Below are 18,371 nucleotides of genomic sequence, written 5' to 3' on the forward strand. Positions count from 1 at the left end.
AAATTGGTCTATAATTGTCTTTCTCTGTTTTGACTCTGCCTAGTTTTGGTATCAACATCATATTTGTCATAAAAGGAATAAGACAACCAAAAAATCCCAAGGAACTGATTTTCTAACTCTAACTACATTGTATTTAACTACCTTGGTTTTTAGGGGCCACTAGGTGGTGCAGTGGATAGAGAGTCTGGAATCAGGAAGAGGAGTCTTCCTGAGTTCAACTCCAGCCTCAGAAACTTCCTAGTTACATGACCCTGGGCAAGTTACTTAACTCTTTTTGCCTCATATATAAAATGAGCTGGAGAAGGAAATGGAAAACCATTCCAGTATCTTTGCCAAGAAAACCCCCAATGGGGTCACAAAGAGTTGACACATAACAACAACTACCTTGTTTTTGTTATATATTTATGTGCATGTTTATTTTGTTTTTATTTATATATGTACATTTTTCTTCCTTAATAAAATGATAAGCATCTAGATAGCAGAAACTGTTTCATTTTTTGTATTTGTATATTTGGTGCTTAGCATAGTGCCTGACACATAGGTAGAATTAAAGAAATGATTATTGTTTGATTGATTACATATCATTGTAATATACAATATGAATTGTAGAGGGGTTGATGACACTCTTATTCATTGGTTTACTTTTAGTGTATTGCAATTTATAGTGCTGAGTTAAGTAGATTTATGGGTTTTATTATCTAGTTTTAACTAAATGAATACTCACAAAATGGACACAAGGCTAAAGAGATTCCTTCGAAGAATTTGGGGATTAAAGATAATATTAGTACAAGAGAACAACAAAAAATGGTGGAGCTTTTATAGAAATATATACCTAGCACTGGATAAGACCTCAGAGGTTATCTAGTCTAACCCCCTTATTTACAAATGAGAAAACTGAGGTCTAGGAAGGTGAAATGCTCTCTGTACAGCCTACTTTTAGAATAAGGTCTCTGAAACTTTTTTGTGTTAAGACCCTTTCTTAGAATAATCTTTTTACATACATAAAATGAAATACAGAGGGCCATAAAGGAAGTCAATTATATTAAAATAAAATGATCAAGATATTTTTTTCAAAAACTCAAATTAATGGAACCCAGGTTAAAAATCCCTGTTGTAAAATGAGCTTTACAGGCACCATTTTATGGGGCTAAAACATTGATGATCTAATAAGGAGCAGGCTGAAAAATTAGAAATTATGAAGATTATTTGAAATGTGGGTGTATATCAACCATCAATAATGCTGAATCTCTCTAAGTATATGTTGTTTCTTGAGATATTAGCTAATATAAAGCCATCATAATTAGCTAGTCATTTCAAAGTATGATTTTTTATTTTGCTGAAAATAATATAATTGCATCACCTATGAAAACCTCACACCTGCAGACTTAAAAAACCAAACCAAAATAAAAACCTTTGGAACAGAATTCTCTACCCTATTTCAAAATCTTCCAAATAAATTATTTTAGTGGGTTTTAAATCAATTTGTTAAAAATATAAAAATGCAATGCCTTCAGATAAGTTTGCAAGAACAACTGATTGACACTGGTAAAGCTGGAATTTTACCAGCTGAATTTCAACAAAAGTCTTTGCAAAATTGGTGGATTGGATAGGAAAAGACTATCATGATTTAGTAAGTGCATCTTTTTTTTTTTAATTGTGACAGCCATTAAAATGGATTAGAATAAACTGATCTTAGAAGAAGTCTTTGAAATCACAGCCAAGATTTTTAAAAAGGGTCCCAAGTGTGTAACTTTGAGCAATTTACATAATCCCTCTGGGCCTTATTTTCCTTATAGGTGAAATAAGAGTTTTGGACTAAATGACCTCTAAGGGCTCTTTATAAGGATTGGCCTATTACTAAACCCTAGCTAATAGAAGTGACTACACGTTTGACCTGCTTATGTAATGGGAAGTCCCACAGTACCTAATTACCGGTTTAGCCAGCTTCACCTAAGCTATCCCTGCAAGGCTCTGCTAATCATAATCAATTTAGAAAACTTTTCTAATAACAATACCCATGTGGTCAATACGAATGAGGGTGGGTCTCAGTCTGGTTGCTCATTGATTAATTGCTAAGACTCCTTCTCACTTGATTCCTGTGGATTTTTCCAGAAACATCAATTAGATATAAGGACATAGACCCAGCGTTCTGGGCTCATGACTGGAGTACAGATGCTGACCAACCTGACTTGCCTATGGTACCAAAGTACTGGGGAGCTGCATGCTTGCTTGTTTGTAAGTAATAAACTACATGACTTGTGATCTGTGAGCATTTGTATTTCTTCTCAGTACCTCACCCATGATTTCCTCACTTCTTCTGGCTCTAAATCTATGATCCTATGATCCTATAAAGTTATAACAAGCCCCCTAACCCTTGGGGATTGTGTAGATATCCATCTGTCGTGGTCTGTTTAGACGTTTCTTTTCTTGAAGTGAGTGAGAATAGAATACTCAAAGCTCCTCTCAGGCTCAGATTTTATGAGATAATTATTCTATTGGGCTTTAGGGTGGAACTGACTGAGAAGAGGCAGTTATATCCATGAAGGCGGATGCCATGTCTCTTTAGCTTTTTACTGTAGACTCCTGAATGAAGTCATGAGTCTTGGAATAGTTACAGTCTGGGAGAGGTCCCAGTACATTCAGGCATCTAGGTAGTACAATGTATAGAGCACCAGGCTCAGAGTCAGGAAACACTGAGTTCAAATATGGCCTCAGACACTTACTGGCTGTGTGACTCTGGGCAAGTGACTTGACCCTGTTTGTCTCAGTTTCCTCATCTGTAAAATGAACTGGAGGAGTAAATGACTAACTATTTCAGTATCTTTGTCAAGAAAACCCCAAATGGGGTCATGGAGTGTCAGACACAACTGAATGACTAAACCACAGATTTGTACCAAAATGGATCTTTCTTTCCACTTGTCTACTAGCTCTTATAGGAGGAGCTAATATAGTTTGCAAAGCCTATGGACCTTTTTATAGAGTCTGAAAAGAGATTAACTGTGTGCTTGATTAAAAGTGGGCATGTTGGGGCAGCTAGGTGGCGCAGTGGATAGAGCACTGGCCCTGGATTCAGGAGTACCTGAGTTCAAATCCAGCCTCAGACACTTAACACTTACTAGCTGTGTGACCCTGGGCAAGTCACTTAACCCCAATTGCCTCACTAAAAAAAAAAAAAAATTAAAAAAGAAAAAAAAAGTGGGCATGTTACCTAACAGGGAAATAAGAGGAAAAGAAGTTCAAGGAAAGAGGGAAGAAATAAGAGGAAAGGTAGATTAAGGGGGGCAAAAGTCAGAAGCAAAACAGGTTTTTTTTGGGGGGGGGGAGTGGGGGTTAAGTGACTTGCCCAGGGTCACACAGCTAGTAAGTGTCAAGTGTCTGAGGCCAGATTTGAGCAAAACAGGTTCTTAAAGAGATGACATGGTGAAAAAGAGAAAGATAAGTATAATAGAATAGAATGAAAAGAAATACATAGTTAATAATCATAATTGTGAATATGAATGGAATGAACTCACCTATTAAATAGAAAAAATAGTGGAATGGATTAGAAACCCAAATCCAATAATATATTGTTTACAAGAAATACATTTGAAACAGAAAGAAATACATAGAGTTAAAAATGGGATTGGAGAAGAATCTATTATACTTCAGCTAAATTTAAAAAAAGACAGAGGTGGCAATCATGATCTTAGAGAAAGCAAAAATAGACCTAAATGAGATAAACAGGGAAACTGCATTTTACTAAAAGGTGCCATAAAAAATGAATAATTATCAATACTGAATATATATGTCCTGCACAGCATAGTATCTAAATACATTTTTTTGTAAATAGTATTTTATTTTTTCCAACTACATGTAAAGATCATTTTCAAAATTAATTTTCATTTTCATTTTCCCTCCTACCCTCTTTTCCTCCCTCCCTCCATTACACCTTCATCAACACAGCAAGCAATCTGATATAGGTTATCCATGTGCAATTACATTGAACATATTTCCACATCAGTCATATTGTGCAAGAAGAATGAGAACAAAAGGAAAAAGCTATGAGAAAGAAAAAACAAACAAAAAAATGAAAGTAGTATGATTTGATCTACATTCAGACTCCATAGTTCTTTTTCTGGATGCAGAAAGCATTTTCTGTCATAAGTCTTTTGGAATGCTCTTGGATTGTATTTCTGAGAAGAGCTAAATCTATCATAGTTAATCATTACATAAGGTTGTATTCTCCTGGTTCTGCTCATTTCACTCAGCATCAGTTTGTGTACATATATCCAGGTTTTTCTGAAATCTGCCTGCTCATCATCTCTTATAGCACAATAGTATTAAATTATATTCATATACCACATCTTGTTCAGCCATTCTCCAATTGATGGACATTCCCTCAATTTCCAATTCTTTGCCATCACAAAAAGAGCTGCTCTAAATATTTTTGTACATTTAGGTCCTTTCCCACTTTTATGATCTATATGGTAGCAGTATTGCTAGTATTTCTAGTAATGGTATTGCTGTATCAAAAGATAAGCAGTTTTATAGTCCTTTGGGCACAGTTCCAAATTATACCATCTAAATTCTTTGGTTTTGGTTTTGGTTTTTTGGCGAGGCAATTGTGATTAAGTGACTTGCCCAGTGTCACACAGCTAGTAAGTGTGAAGGGTCTGAGACTGGATTTGAACTCAGGCACTCTTGAATCCAGGGCTGGTACTCTATCCACTGTGCCAAATAGCTGTCCCCATCTAAATTCTTAAAAGAAAATTTAAATGAGTTACAGGAGAAAATAGTAGTGGGAAACATCTATTTATACCTCTAAGACCTAGATAAATCTAACCATAAAATAAATAAGAAAGAAGTTAAGGAGGTAAATAGAATTTTGTCAAAGTTAGACTTCTAAATAGAAATAGGAGTATACTTATTCTCAGTTGTGCATGACAGTTTCACAAAAACTGACAATGTATTATGACATAAGAATTTCACAAACAAATACAGAAAAGCAGAAATATTAAAAGCATCTTTTTTCTGACCATGATGCAATAAAAATTACAGTTAATAAAGGACTTTTGAAACATAGATTAAATATTAATTGGGGGCCAGCTAGGTGGTGCAGTGGATAGAGCACTGGCCCTGGAGTCAGAAGGACTTGAGTTCAAATCCGACCTCAGATGCTTATCACTTACTAGCTGTGTGACCCTGGGCAAGTCACATAACCCCAATTGCCTCACCAAAAAAAATTAATTGGAAACTAAATAATTTAATTCTAAAGAATGGGTGGATCAAAGAATAAATCATAGAATCAATAATTCCATGAAAGATAATGACATTAAGACAAAATACTGGGGTGGAGCCAAGATGGTGGGGGAAAGGCATTAAATGCTGAGACTTCCTGGCATGATTACTCCACAAAAAACTCTAAGCACAGCCAGAAAACAACTTCTGGAGCAGCAGAACCCACAAAAAGATGGCTGAGATAATTTTCCAGGCAAAGACACCTTGGAAATTTGGCAGAAGGGGGAACTGGGCTGGAAGTGGAGTCAAGCCCCATGATCACACCAACACAGATAAAGCCTCAGGCAGGCTATGGCAGAGAAACTTACCCCTGAGCCTCTGAATCAGCTGCAGTGCCAGTGTCTTCTGGAACTAAGCTCACCGTCTGGTGAGAGGGCTGAACGGCTGGCTGGGGTGGGAGGGAGAGTCTATGGGCATGTAGTAGTAGGCCTCCACCAGTCATGGACGACCATGGATCAGTGCCTTGAAGAGCCACAGGACACAGTGTGGCTGTGCAGTCCGATACAGGAGCCTTAGCTCCTGAGTGACTTATAACCGGTAACTGCCGCATCTCGTGTTGTATCCACCCCATGAGGATTAGCTGGAGTGTCCTCTCCAGGGTGCTGGCCTGGGCGGATCAATATGGAAAACAAGCTGTTGGCCATGCAGCAGGTTTTCTTTATTGCCAATGTTTATTCTTTCAATAGCTTTTCTTGCCCTTGCTATTACTATAGCTAGCATTTTTAGTATGATATGGAAGAATAATGGTCATAACAGACAACCTTGCTTCACCTCTGATCTTACTGGAAAGGCTTCTAGCTTATCCCCATTACAGATAATGTTTGCTCATGATTTTAGATGGATACTACTTATCATTTTAAGGAAAACTCTATTTATTCCTGTGCTTTCTAATGTTTCTTACAGGAGTTGGTATTGTATTTTGTCAAAAGCTTTTTTCTGCATCTATATTCCTATCATCTGCCCTAATATTCAGAAGGCTCTTATGATTTAGACATATCATCTTCCCATGTAGGAATAAAAACAGTTTAACCTCTTAACATCTCTCATGATTTCTTTTTCCTGTTTATCTTTTTATGCTTCCCTAGGGTCTTGTATTTGAAAATCAAATTTTCTATTCAGTTCAGGTATTTTCATCATGAATACCTGAAAGTTCTCTTTTTCATTGAAGTCCCATTTTTCCCCTGAAAGATTATATTCAGTTTTTGCTGGATAGGTGATTTTGGCAATAAAGAAACAAGACTATCACTCTGCAGATATCTGCAGATATTGTCATATTTAGAGGACCCTACATAATCAACTAAAAACCAATCCAAACTATTTACACCTTCAGCAAAGTTCCAGGGTAAAAAATAAATCCCAGTAAATCATTACTATTTCTGTATATTACCAACAAAACCCAGCAAGAAGAGATAGAAAGAGAAATTCCTTTTGAAATAACTATAGACAGTATAAAATACTTGGGAATCTACCTGTCAAGACACATGAATGAACTATATCAACACAGTTATGAAACATTTTCCACACAAGTAAAGATGATAAATAATAATTGGAGAAATATTAATTGCTCCTAAGTGGGCTGAGTAAAAATAACAATACAACCTAAATTAATTTAATTATTCAATGCCATACCCATCAAATTACCAAAGAATTACTTAATGGAGCTAGAAAAAAATAACAAAAATTCTTCTGGAGGAACAGAAAGTCAAAAATATGAAGGTAGGGGCAGCTAGGTGGTGCAGTGGATAAAGCACCGGCCCAGGATTCAGGAGGAGCTGAGTTCAAATCTGGCCTCAGACCCTTGACACTTACTAGCTGTGTGACCCTGGACAAGTCACTTAACTCCAATTGCCTCACCCCCCCCCCCAAAAAAGAAGGGAATCAAGGAAAAAATAAAAGAAGGGCGTCTAAAAGTACCAGACCTCAAACTATACTATAAAGCTATAATCATCAAAATATTTTGGTACTGGGTAAGACATAGAGAGGTTGGTCAGTGGAAAAGACTATATATACAATCAATACACAGAAGCAAAGTAGTACAGTAACTTGTATCACAAACCCAAATATCCTAACTATTAAGGTAAGAACTCATTATTTGATACAAATTTTGAGGAAACTGGAAAGTAGTCTGGCAGAAACTAGACATAGACCATATGTCTCATACCATATACCAAGATAAGCTCAAAATGTGTACAAGACTTAGATGCAAAAAGTGACATTTTAAGTAAATTAGTGGAGAAGAAATTGCCCATCAGATTTATGGATATGGGAAGAGTTCTTAACCAAAGAAAAGATAGATTCCTAGGAGGTAAAATGGATACTTTTGACTATATAAAATTAAAACATTTTAGCACAAACAAAATCAATTAATCTAAAATTAGAAAAAGGCATGAGTGTAGGGAAAAATCTTTGCAGTAAGTTTCTCTGATAAAGATCTTATTATATATACACATATACATAAAACATACATGTGGAATTGTGTCAAATTTACAAGAAAAAGAGCCATTCCCCAATTGGTCCAAGGTCAAAGGATAGGAATAGGCAGTACTCAGAGGAAGAAATTAAAGCTATTAATAGCCACAAGAAAAAAATGCTCTAAATCACTAATAATTAGATAGACATAAAACAATTCTAACTTACTACCTCATACCTGTCAGATTGGCTAAGATAACAAAACAAGGAAACTGACAAATGCAGAGGAGATGTTAAAAAAATAGGTACAGTAATGTATTGTTGGTAGAGCTATGAACTAGTTCAACCCTTTTGTGAAACAATTTGGACCCACATACAAAAAATTATTAAATCATATATACCCTTTGATCCAATTTATGGCTGCTAGACCTATACCTCAGAGAGATCAAAGAAAGAGAAAGAAGGTTCACAAGTACAAAAATATTTAAACCAGCTTCTTTTGTGATGGCAAGAATTAAGAACTGAGGCAATGCCCATCAACTGGGGAATGGCTCAACAAGTTGTGGTATATGAATGTGAAGGAATTCCATTTTGCTATAAGAAATGATGAAGAAGGTAATGATGCTACTACTACTAGCTAACATTTACGTGGTTCTTACCATATGCCAGTCACTTTACAATGTCATCTCATTTAAGTCTCACCACCACCCTGGAAAGTAGGTGCTATTGTTATCTCCATTTTTCAGATGGGGAAATTGAAGCAAACAGATATTAAGTGACTTGCCTAAGGTCACACAGCTAGGAAGTGTCTGAAGCAAGATTTGAACTCAGGCCTTACTGACTAGAGGACCAGTGTGCTATCTATCTACTGTGTCACTTAGCTACCCTTAGGTTTAAGAAAAATCTGGGAAGACTTAAATGAACTGATGCAATGTGAAGTAAGTGCAACTAGAACAATCTACATAGTAATAGCAATCTTATAAAGACAATCATTTTTGAAAGACTTAGTAACTCTGATCAATGCAACAAGCCACCATAATTCCAAAGGACTCATGATGAAACATGCTATCCACATCCAGAAATAGAACTGGCATATTCAGAGTGCAGATTGAAGCATATTTTCTATTTCTTTGTTAGTGTTGTTCCTCACCCTCCACTTTTTGGGAAGATGGCTAATGCATAAATTTGTTTTGCAAATCTATACATATTTGTAATGGGTTTCATTTTTCTTGACTCCTTAGTAGGTGGGGCAGAAGGAAGGAGAGGGAGAGATTTTGGAACTAAAAATAAAATAAAACAAAAGTGTAAAAATATAAAAAATAGAATCATTGATTTTTAATAATATTTGCAACATTACACCAACACTTGGTCTAGATTAAGTTCTGTTTTAAAAAATTGAGAACTATTGTTAAACTAAATGATTAAGAGGAAAGAAATAATTTTTAAAAAGGAAAGCTTAATAGCTATTAATATAGCTCTTTGGCAATAAGAGATTCATCCAGACATTCTCTGGATGCTGATAATGGGTATAGTAGTCTTTCAGGTACTTGTGATAGTATGATGAGAGAGAAAGCTATTGAACATAGAGGAACCAGTGGTGTAGTTTTGAAGGTGAGAGTGAGTAAGTAGAAGCATAAACCTGAGCTACAAGAGAGAGTGACTTGAGAGTGTTAAGAGTATGGAAGCTGTAAGTTAGTACAGGTATGGATCCCTACAGTTTATGGGTGAGTGTAGGTGTAGGTCTCTGGCAGGATGACTTTCTGCCGTGTGAAAACCTTGATTTAGAAAGTATGGGGAGGGGGGGCGGAGCCAAGATGGCAGAGGAAAGACATTAAGCTCACAGGGCTCCTGATACAATAACCCCAAAAATAGCAATAAAAGAAAGTATGAGGAGAGTGAACATTAAGGTAATATATGGAGGTGGGTACTCTCGATCATTGTAGCTGGTTAGTGAAATTGTATACATGCCAGGTCTGAACAGATCATGCCCTATTCATGGAGTTATTCCAATATTTTGGTGACAATGATGAAAAACCTTTCAATGTGGTATGCCTGAATTACACAGTTCTGAGCCCCAATTAATGTATGTTAGGGAAAAGAGAGCATAGAGGTGGTGTTTGGAGGGCAGGATTTTGGGGGTGGTAGAGGAGTACAGGGGAGGAAGGAAGAAAATGCTCAGGTTGTGAGCTTAATCAGAGTGTGAACAGTCCCATAATACTCATTTTTATCTTTAGAAATGATGGGCATGAAAGTCTGAAAAATGGGAGTGTTTTGCTACAGAAATAATTAAAAAAATAAAGAGTGTGGACTGACATGCTTTGAATATGGGGGAGATATTGGAGATATCACTGGGCTCCAAAAGATATACACCATATGCACACATGCATGTAGTGGAAAAATGTGTCAGATTTTCAGGTTGTTTTCCTCCAAGGTAACAAGCAGAATAAATTATGCCCAATCTCAGAAGATAGCAAAAGAAAAAGCTTGGGGTTGAGGGAGGAGACATTTTTCAGGGCATTCTAAGAAACTTTTTTAAAATGAAAAGAAATTGGGCACTGGATTAGACTATAATTGGAAGAGATCAAGTCACCTTTGCAGGAGAGGCTTGAGAATAGGTTAGTAAAGCCCATTAACAGGAATGTCAGACATAAGTGAGAATGTCAGGGATTAGGGGGGGTCAGGCTGGACGACGTAAGTGGTTTTCCCACTGATGACTCTAAGGGGCAGTCTTCCAGTTAATCAAAAGTCAAACAAGAGGAGAAAACAGCCACCTTCTCTGGAGAAAAAGTAATCAAGGGCAGAGGAAAGAACAACTCTTTTTATATGACAGGGTTGGCTGTCTTTTTGCTCAGTGGTAATCACTCTAGGGGAGATAAACGCCCTGTGTGGCAGCCAGCATGAACCAGCCCCTTCAATGGATGCAAAAGAATTCAGTGTCTTCATTACTTCAATCGTTTGCCTGGTTAGAGAAATTTTTAATGAAGGTCATAAGGCTGAAAAATATCATAGGCGAGATATAGCCAGATTGGTCCACTCTGAGAGGATGTTGGCTGTTTCTGAAGAGATGGGAAGGGATAAAGATGTTTAACAGGGGATCAATTAATATGGGGATCTCGCCTAGATTCTACTCACTTGGCTTGACCCCAGTTGGTTATCTGTGGAGAAATAGATTACTAAGCAAATTAGTACAAATAAGATTAAGAATAGTTTAACACACTTAAGAGAATAATAGTTTTTTAAGGACATTAGGACATCTATTGCTTATCTGAAAATGGATGCTGCTAGTTATAAATGAGGTTTGGGTTTTTTTTTGCATTTTTTCCAGGTTCAGCAGGAGATAACACTTGGTTAACAGTTAGTTGGAGGTACCCTTCAACCTGAAGACATTAAAAATGAATTTCTAGGGGCTGCTAGGTGGCGCAGTGGATAAAGCACCAGCCCTGGATTCAGGAGGACCTGAGTTCAAGTCCAACCTCAGACACTTGACTTTAGCTCTGTGACCCTGGGCAAGTCACTTAATCCTCATTGCCCTGCAAAAAAACCCAAAACCCAAAACCCAACCCAAAACAAAACAAAACAAAAATGAATTTCTAGAATTGACACTTTCCTACTAATTCAGACTGCCCTCTTTCCCTCACATTCTTATTTGTTCCTAATTAGTAAATCTGGGTTATAAATTTCCCTATTGAAATAGGAAATGTAAGGTAGAGTTGGCAGTCTGTCAATGACACCTGGTGGCACAATCCCATTTGCAAGAATCTCTGGATCATTTACTGAGATGAGAGTAAGGACAAAAGTCCAATTCCAGTGACTTCTTGTGATATTGAGATGACCTTTGATTCTTCCTTTCACTATTCTCTGTCTCTGTCTCTGTCTCTGTCTCTCTCTCTGTCTCTGTGTCTCTCTGTCTCTGTCTCTCTCTCTCTCAAAAAAAAAAAAGAATCATGAACAGTTATATTTCCAATTTAATGGAAATAGACAGGACTTATACCTGGACAATGGAAAGTAGCAATAATTTCCTTCCTCCCTTCCCCTCAGTAACTCTTGTCGACCTATTCCTCTGGCTTTCAAAACTGTGCCCTATCTGCAGGTGGCTCATCGGGGAACTTCCTCCTAGTACCTGGGACCTCCTTACTCTGGGACAGCCTAAAACCACCAAGGTATACTCACCAAGGAATACCCCTCTTCAAGGCCTGCCCCATTCTTCCATTGACAATTCCTTTAGAGCCTTCATTCATGAAGGGGCTGAGTTTGCTCTGCCTTCATTCTTCTCCTGTTCATGTTCCTTATTTCCTTTAGATTTCAAAGTTATATGCCAAAAAACCAACCAAACAAACAAAAACAAAGTTATGTGCCTAGTTTTGTACCTTTATCCCCCCAACACCCGATTTTGGTTGCCTTTTATGTATTGTTCTCTCCCATTAGAATGTAAGGTCTTTGAACTGACTTTCTTTTGGCTTGCATTTGTATCACCTACACAGTGCCTGACACATGGCAAGTGCTTAATAAATGCTTATTTCAAGCTGTGGGCTATGATTCTAATGGAATATTATTGTACCATAAAAATGATAAGCAGGATGATTTCAGAAAAAACCTGGAAAGACTTACATGAACTGATGCAAAGTGAAGTGAACAGAACCAGTAGAACATTGAACATGGTAACAGCAATATTGTATACTAGGAAGAATTGTGAATGACTTAGCTATTCTGAGCAATATGATTCAAGGACTAATGATGAAACATGTTATCCACCTTCAGAGAAAGAACTGATATTGTCTGAAAACAGACTGAAACATGATAACTTTTACTTTATTGCTTCTTTTTTTATTTGAGTCTTCTTGTAGAAATGACTAATATGGAATTGTTTTACATGATTTCACATGTACAACTTATATTTGATTGCTTATCATCTCAGGGAGGGGGAGGAAAGGATAGAATTTGGAGTTCAAAACTTTTTTTTCAAATTTTAAAAATTGTTTTAACATGTAATTGGGGAAAAATAAAATATTATATATATTTTTAAAAAGAAGCAAAAAATAATGTTTGTTACCTTCCTTCATTCCTCTTCCCCTCTAGAGTCTCTGTAACTTTTAGTATTTTCTTGGTGACCTCAGGCCCTTGAAATCTTTTCCCAAAGAGCTACAAGCTCTGGTAGATTGTTCCAAGGCTTCGATCACAGTCACAGGGATGGCCTGTGCCTGATGTCCAAGGACTAGCCTACTTATGTATATAAAGACTCATCATTTTATATTGTGGAATCTTTGGCAGTAGCAACCTATGAAAACTGTTAATATTGAGGATATTGAATTTGGAACTGGAGGTCTTAGGTGCAAGTCCCAGCACTGACATCAACTAGGCCTGAGATCTTAGGCAAATCACTTAAGCTCTATCAGTCTTTTCTCACCTGACAAATGAAAATAGTAATACCTGTGGCATCATCTCATTAATAGGGTTGGGAGAATGTTGCTTTACAAACTTTTTTTTTATTCTCTAGGATGGGAGGTGTGATGCCTTTCTGCTCTCTATTAGGTCCTATTGGAGCAGAAATCTGGGGGTGTAGAAAGAAACTTCGCTTGATATTATATATCCATTTTCTGGAGAGAATTGTCATGTAGCTGTTTACGATGTCATGTCATAATGATGATAGCATTCAACATTTCAACAAACATTAAATGCCTCCTATGTGCAAAGCATTGTAGATAGAAAAAAAAATCCTCTTTCTCAAGGAGTCTATGTTATACTAGTGTAAACACGAGAAGAGATAAGATAAGAAATGATCATTTGAGGAGGCAGATTGCACTCATTAATGAGTAAGGAGGTGGCAGTGGGAAGTCAGAAAAGCATATAAACGGAAGTAGCACCTGGACTAGCTCTTGGAGGAAGCAAGGTTCTAAGAGATGGATGAGGGAGATTGCATTCTAGGGATGGGGCACAGACTGTGCAAAGCTATAGGGCTGAGAGATGGAGTACTGATTTTGAGGAATAGGTAAGTAGGTTAGGTTATCCAAAATACAGAATGTGTAAAGGGGAATGATATGAAATAAACTCAGGAAAAGTAGATTGGAGTCAGAATGTAGAAGGTTTTAAATGTAAGCTAGGAGTTTGTAGTTTATCCTACAGGGGAAATAGTGAGCTCTGAAGATTCTTAGGAAGAATCAGACTTGAGTCATAGGAAGATGTAGCAGTGACTAGGGGATACAGTAGATAGAGCACCTGATATGCAGTCAGAAGGTCCTGAGTTCAAATCCTGCATCAGACACTTATTGGCTATATGACTAAGTCACTTAAGCCCTCTGAGCCTTAGTTTTCTCATGGGTGTAATGAGGGTGTTGGCCTTGATAAGGACCTTTTGGGATTTGAATATGTTAAGGGCTAAAATTCTAGCTAAACTGTCTAAAATATCTAATGAGTGGTTGCCAATAAATTATAAGCTTTAGCAAGAGTTAGGCTTTTAAACATTTATTAAGGAGAATAAGAATTTGGTAAAGAGAGAGAGAAAGGCCTAGCTTCATTTATCTATTAAAGGGAGAGCGCATTTCTAGCTCGGCTCTCCGCCAGAGTCCACAGGAAAGAGTCAGAGTCAGAGCGCCAGGCTCCCCCTTCTTCCTCCCACAAGCAAACATCACTTCCTGACGCCAAATAAAAGATGCATGGTCTTGCCCTCAAAGACCTTCACCTCATGGGCGGAGCTCTTCTATAGTAAGTCTCCAGCAGGTGGCGTCATTCCAATTGTTACAAATATAAGATGTCTGCTGTGTGGAGCATAGGTTGGAAAGAGTTGAGAGTGAAGACAGAGATACCAATTAGGAGGTTATTACAATAACCCATGTGAGAGGTGATGAAAACCTCAATGATGATGGTGGCCATTGTAAACAGAGAGAAGGGGAGGATGTGAGAGCTACTGTAAAGGTAGAGTCAATGAGATATAGTAACTGAATGGATTTGAAAGATGAGGAATGAGGGAGAAGAAAATGCTTCTAGCACTTATCTCAGTGCTTTGTTCATAGTAGGTGCTTAATAAATGTTGAATTGAATTTTTGAAGGATAATCCAGAAATAGATTTGGATTACTCCAAGATGGTGGTGTCTTCCACAAAAATAGGGACATTTGGGAGAGGGGCAGACTTAGGGTGAAAGATGATGAGTTCAGTTTTGGACATGGTGATTTGGAGATGACAAGAGGATCTATAGGGGGAGGTATCCAACAGGTAATTAGTGATGTCAGATTGGACTTAAGGGGAGCTATTAGGGCAAGATGGATAACTTTTGGAATAATAAGCAAAGAGATACTAATCAAGACTATGTGAGAGTATATGAGATTACCAAAGGAGAGAAGAGAAAGAGAGAAGATAAGGGAACCCAGGGCAGAAATGGATGATGAACCTATAGGAAGACCTAGAAGGTCAGACAGGTAGGAGGAGAAACAGGAGAAATCAGTGTCATGGACACCAAGGCATGGGAGCATGTTCCAGAAGAGGGTACTGGTCAATAGAAGCAATCAAGTAGAATAAGGACTGAGGAAAGGCCACTGGATTTAGCAGCTAAGAGATAATAGATAAAAGGATTACTATTAGGGCCTTCCAATCCATGGGTGGCCTAATGGGATTATCAGATTCTGGTAGGAGCTTTATCTGCCTGGGTCCCTCACCATGTAGGACAGGCTAGTTTTTCCTTAAAAAAGCATGGAAACTGTTCCTGAGAATAACACTCAAGTTAATGAAGTCTCTTGGGTGCCTAATGGTATCAAAGGGGCTGGTGAATAGGATTCAGTGCCTTTTTGGCTTAGTCAATATCCCACTGCTGGTGAGTCACTGCCTTGCCCTGCTGTGACCAGACACATTTTGGTGTAGAGGCGAGCAGGGGTATGTCCATCGGAAATAGGACTGCATTCTTCCTAAGTTTCCTTTATGTGCTAAAGGAAAGAAAACCCCTTTTTATTAACTGTTAAATGAGGTACCTATGAATATTTCATTTTACTTTGCCCTCCAACCTGAGTTAACAATCTAGTCTGAGTTAGGTCTAAATGACAATACAGCCCTTATTAGTATATGTCAATATTACAAAGACTATTTAGCATCATGAGATAGTGAATAGAGAGCTGGCCTCAGAACCAGGAATAATTGTGTTCTTGAGTTCTTTTTGAATCATGTCTGACTCTTTGTGACCCTATTTGGAGTTTTCTTGGCAAGGTTACTGGAGTAGTTTGCCATTTCCTTCTCCAGCTCATTTTACAGATAAGGATACTCATGCAAATAGGATTGAGTGACTTGCCCAGGGCCACACAGCTAGTAAGTGTCTGAGGCTAGATTTGAACTCATGAAGAGGAGTCTTCCTGATTCTGCTTTATCCACTGTGCCATCTAGCTGGATCCCAGAACCAGGAATACCTGGGTTCAAGTCCCACGGCTAACACATACAGACCTTGTGTAAGCCTGGACAAGTTTCTTTCCCTCTCAGTGTTATAGACAGTCTCTGAGACTAATTTGTAAAGAAGCTACTGAAATGATTAAGGAGTTTCTTCACTAGGGACTTCACTATTCCAATAAAACCACAGGTCAAGTTTCTATCACTGTCCTACAAATTCGGTTGGAAGGAGGAGGGAGTTTAGTCATCCAAAGACCAAGTGAAGATGATGAAATCTTTCTTTGCCCTTCTTCATGTTGTTATGACCAGAGAACCAAGTGTTCTTATTGGCCTTTGGTGTTTTCTCAGAATATGACTATAGTGTGAACTGCCCTGGCTTTTGATCAATAATTATGAGTCCTCAACCTTCTCCTTGTTCTAAGGAAGCCATGTGGTGTGGCGGAGGGGAGGGAGTACTGACTGTACTGTCAGAGAACCTCAGTTCAAATCCCACCCCTGATATTTGCTATTTATGTCACTTCTGGCAAGTCACAACCTTCCTGTCCCCTCAGCTTCTTCATGATCTGTGAGATAAGGAGGTGGGACTAGATTGTTTCTGAGGACCTGTATAGTTCTGAAAGCCCTATGATCTCATGCTCTGCATTTGAATTCCTGCAATGCTGCTCACTGGCTGTGTGGCTTGGGTAAATTACTCCTCTCTGTATGCCACTTTCCTCATCCACAATGTGAGGTGGTTGGACTCTTAGATGATCTCTAAGGTCCCTTTTACAGGGGCAGCTAGGTGGTGCAGTGGATAGATTACCCAATCTTCCTGAGTTCAAATCTGACCTCAGAAACTTATTAGCTCTGTGACCCTGGGCAAGTCACTTAACCCTGTTTTCCTCAGTTTCTTCATCTGTAAAATGAGCTGGAGAAGGAGAAGGCAAAAACCACTTCAGTATCTTTTCCAAGAAAACCCCAAATAGAATCACGGAGAGTTGGATGTGATTTAAATGACTGAACAAACATCAACCACAAAAAGGACCCCTTTAGCTCTGAATCATATAAATTGTCTTAATTTATTGAGGCTAATTATTAAGAAGACAACTTCAAAGTTTCATGAACAGAGATCATAAATTGGGGATTTACATGGAATACGTTTTCTATTTGGGAAACTAGTTCTTACTGACATAGGCAAGAGTGGACTTAGTCACTTCTCCATATCACATTCCAAACTATACTTGTGAACAAACCAGTTTCATGAGAACATCTGATCCATTTCCTTAAAAGCTCATTCATCTGAATACCATTATTGGATCATTGCCACCAATTAAAGAAGGTTCTGAAGGAGTTTTTGAATCCCATGTTTTAGCCAAGCTTTAAGGTGTCCTCTGAAGCCTTCTGATGTGTGAGCTTGTTCTTTCTCTCCCCATACCCTCATCTCACCAGCCCCCTCCTACGCTGATGGAGAGTTTGCCTACCCTGCCTTTATCCCTGCAAACAGACCCCAGCTGCTTGGGTTGCCAAATGTAGTTGCCATGGCAATATGAGGTGATGCCCTTTCCCAGTGTTTCCATTGTAAGTTTTTATGTATTAGTAATAATTTGTCACTGTTAAAAAATTGTTTAATTGGCAACAAGGGGATGCAAAGTTTTGCAAGGCCAGGTTCTACCACGTACAGTAAAACTGCAACGGGTTACTATCATTGGGCAGGCCATTTCTGCTCTCTGAGCCCTGATCTTCTCAGCTCTGCCCCCGTGGGAGGTTGAAAGAGGTGGCATGTGATGTAGAGCAGGGGTCTGTTTTTCAGGGAGGTGCTGGCAGGTTGTCTGGGTGAGAATCTTGGAAGCTGAGGCTGTCTGCCTGGGGGAGAGACAGCAGCAATGTCTGCATGATGTCATCTACTGGGTAGCAAGAGAGGGATTGAATGACCAGCAGTTAATTTTTTTTTTAAAGCAACAACTTAATTTAACCTAGTTTTTTAAAAAATAATTATTTTCTTTTGTTTTTATATCAAATTCATTTTCATATATATTCCTTGCCCCTCCTGTCTGCAGAGATTCAACCCTTATAACAAGGAATAAAAAAAAATAAAGAAAAAAACAGCAAAACTAACCAACCCATCCCCTGAAGCTCACAGAATATGCAATATTCTACATTCACAGCCACCCCCCCCCATCTCCTCAAAGAAGGGAGGTAGGGGCACTTTTTTCCCTCTCTTCTTCCTGGTCAAGCTTGATCATTCTAACTGTACAGCACTGAGTTTCATTTTGTTATTGTTTTCCATGCACATTGTTGTGGTCACTGTGTACAATATATCGTTTTTCCAATTCTTAATTTTTGT

Source organism: Dromiciops gliroides, chromosome 2 (genome assembly GCF_019393635.1).
Source record: "Dromiciops gliroides isolate mDroGli1 chromosome 2, mDroGli1.pri, whole genome shotgun sequence".
Classification (NCBI taxonomy): domain Eukaryota; kingdom Metazoa; phylum Chordata; class Mammalia; order Microbiotheria; family Microbiotheriidae; genus Dromiciops; species Dromiciops gliroides.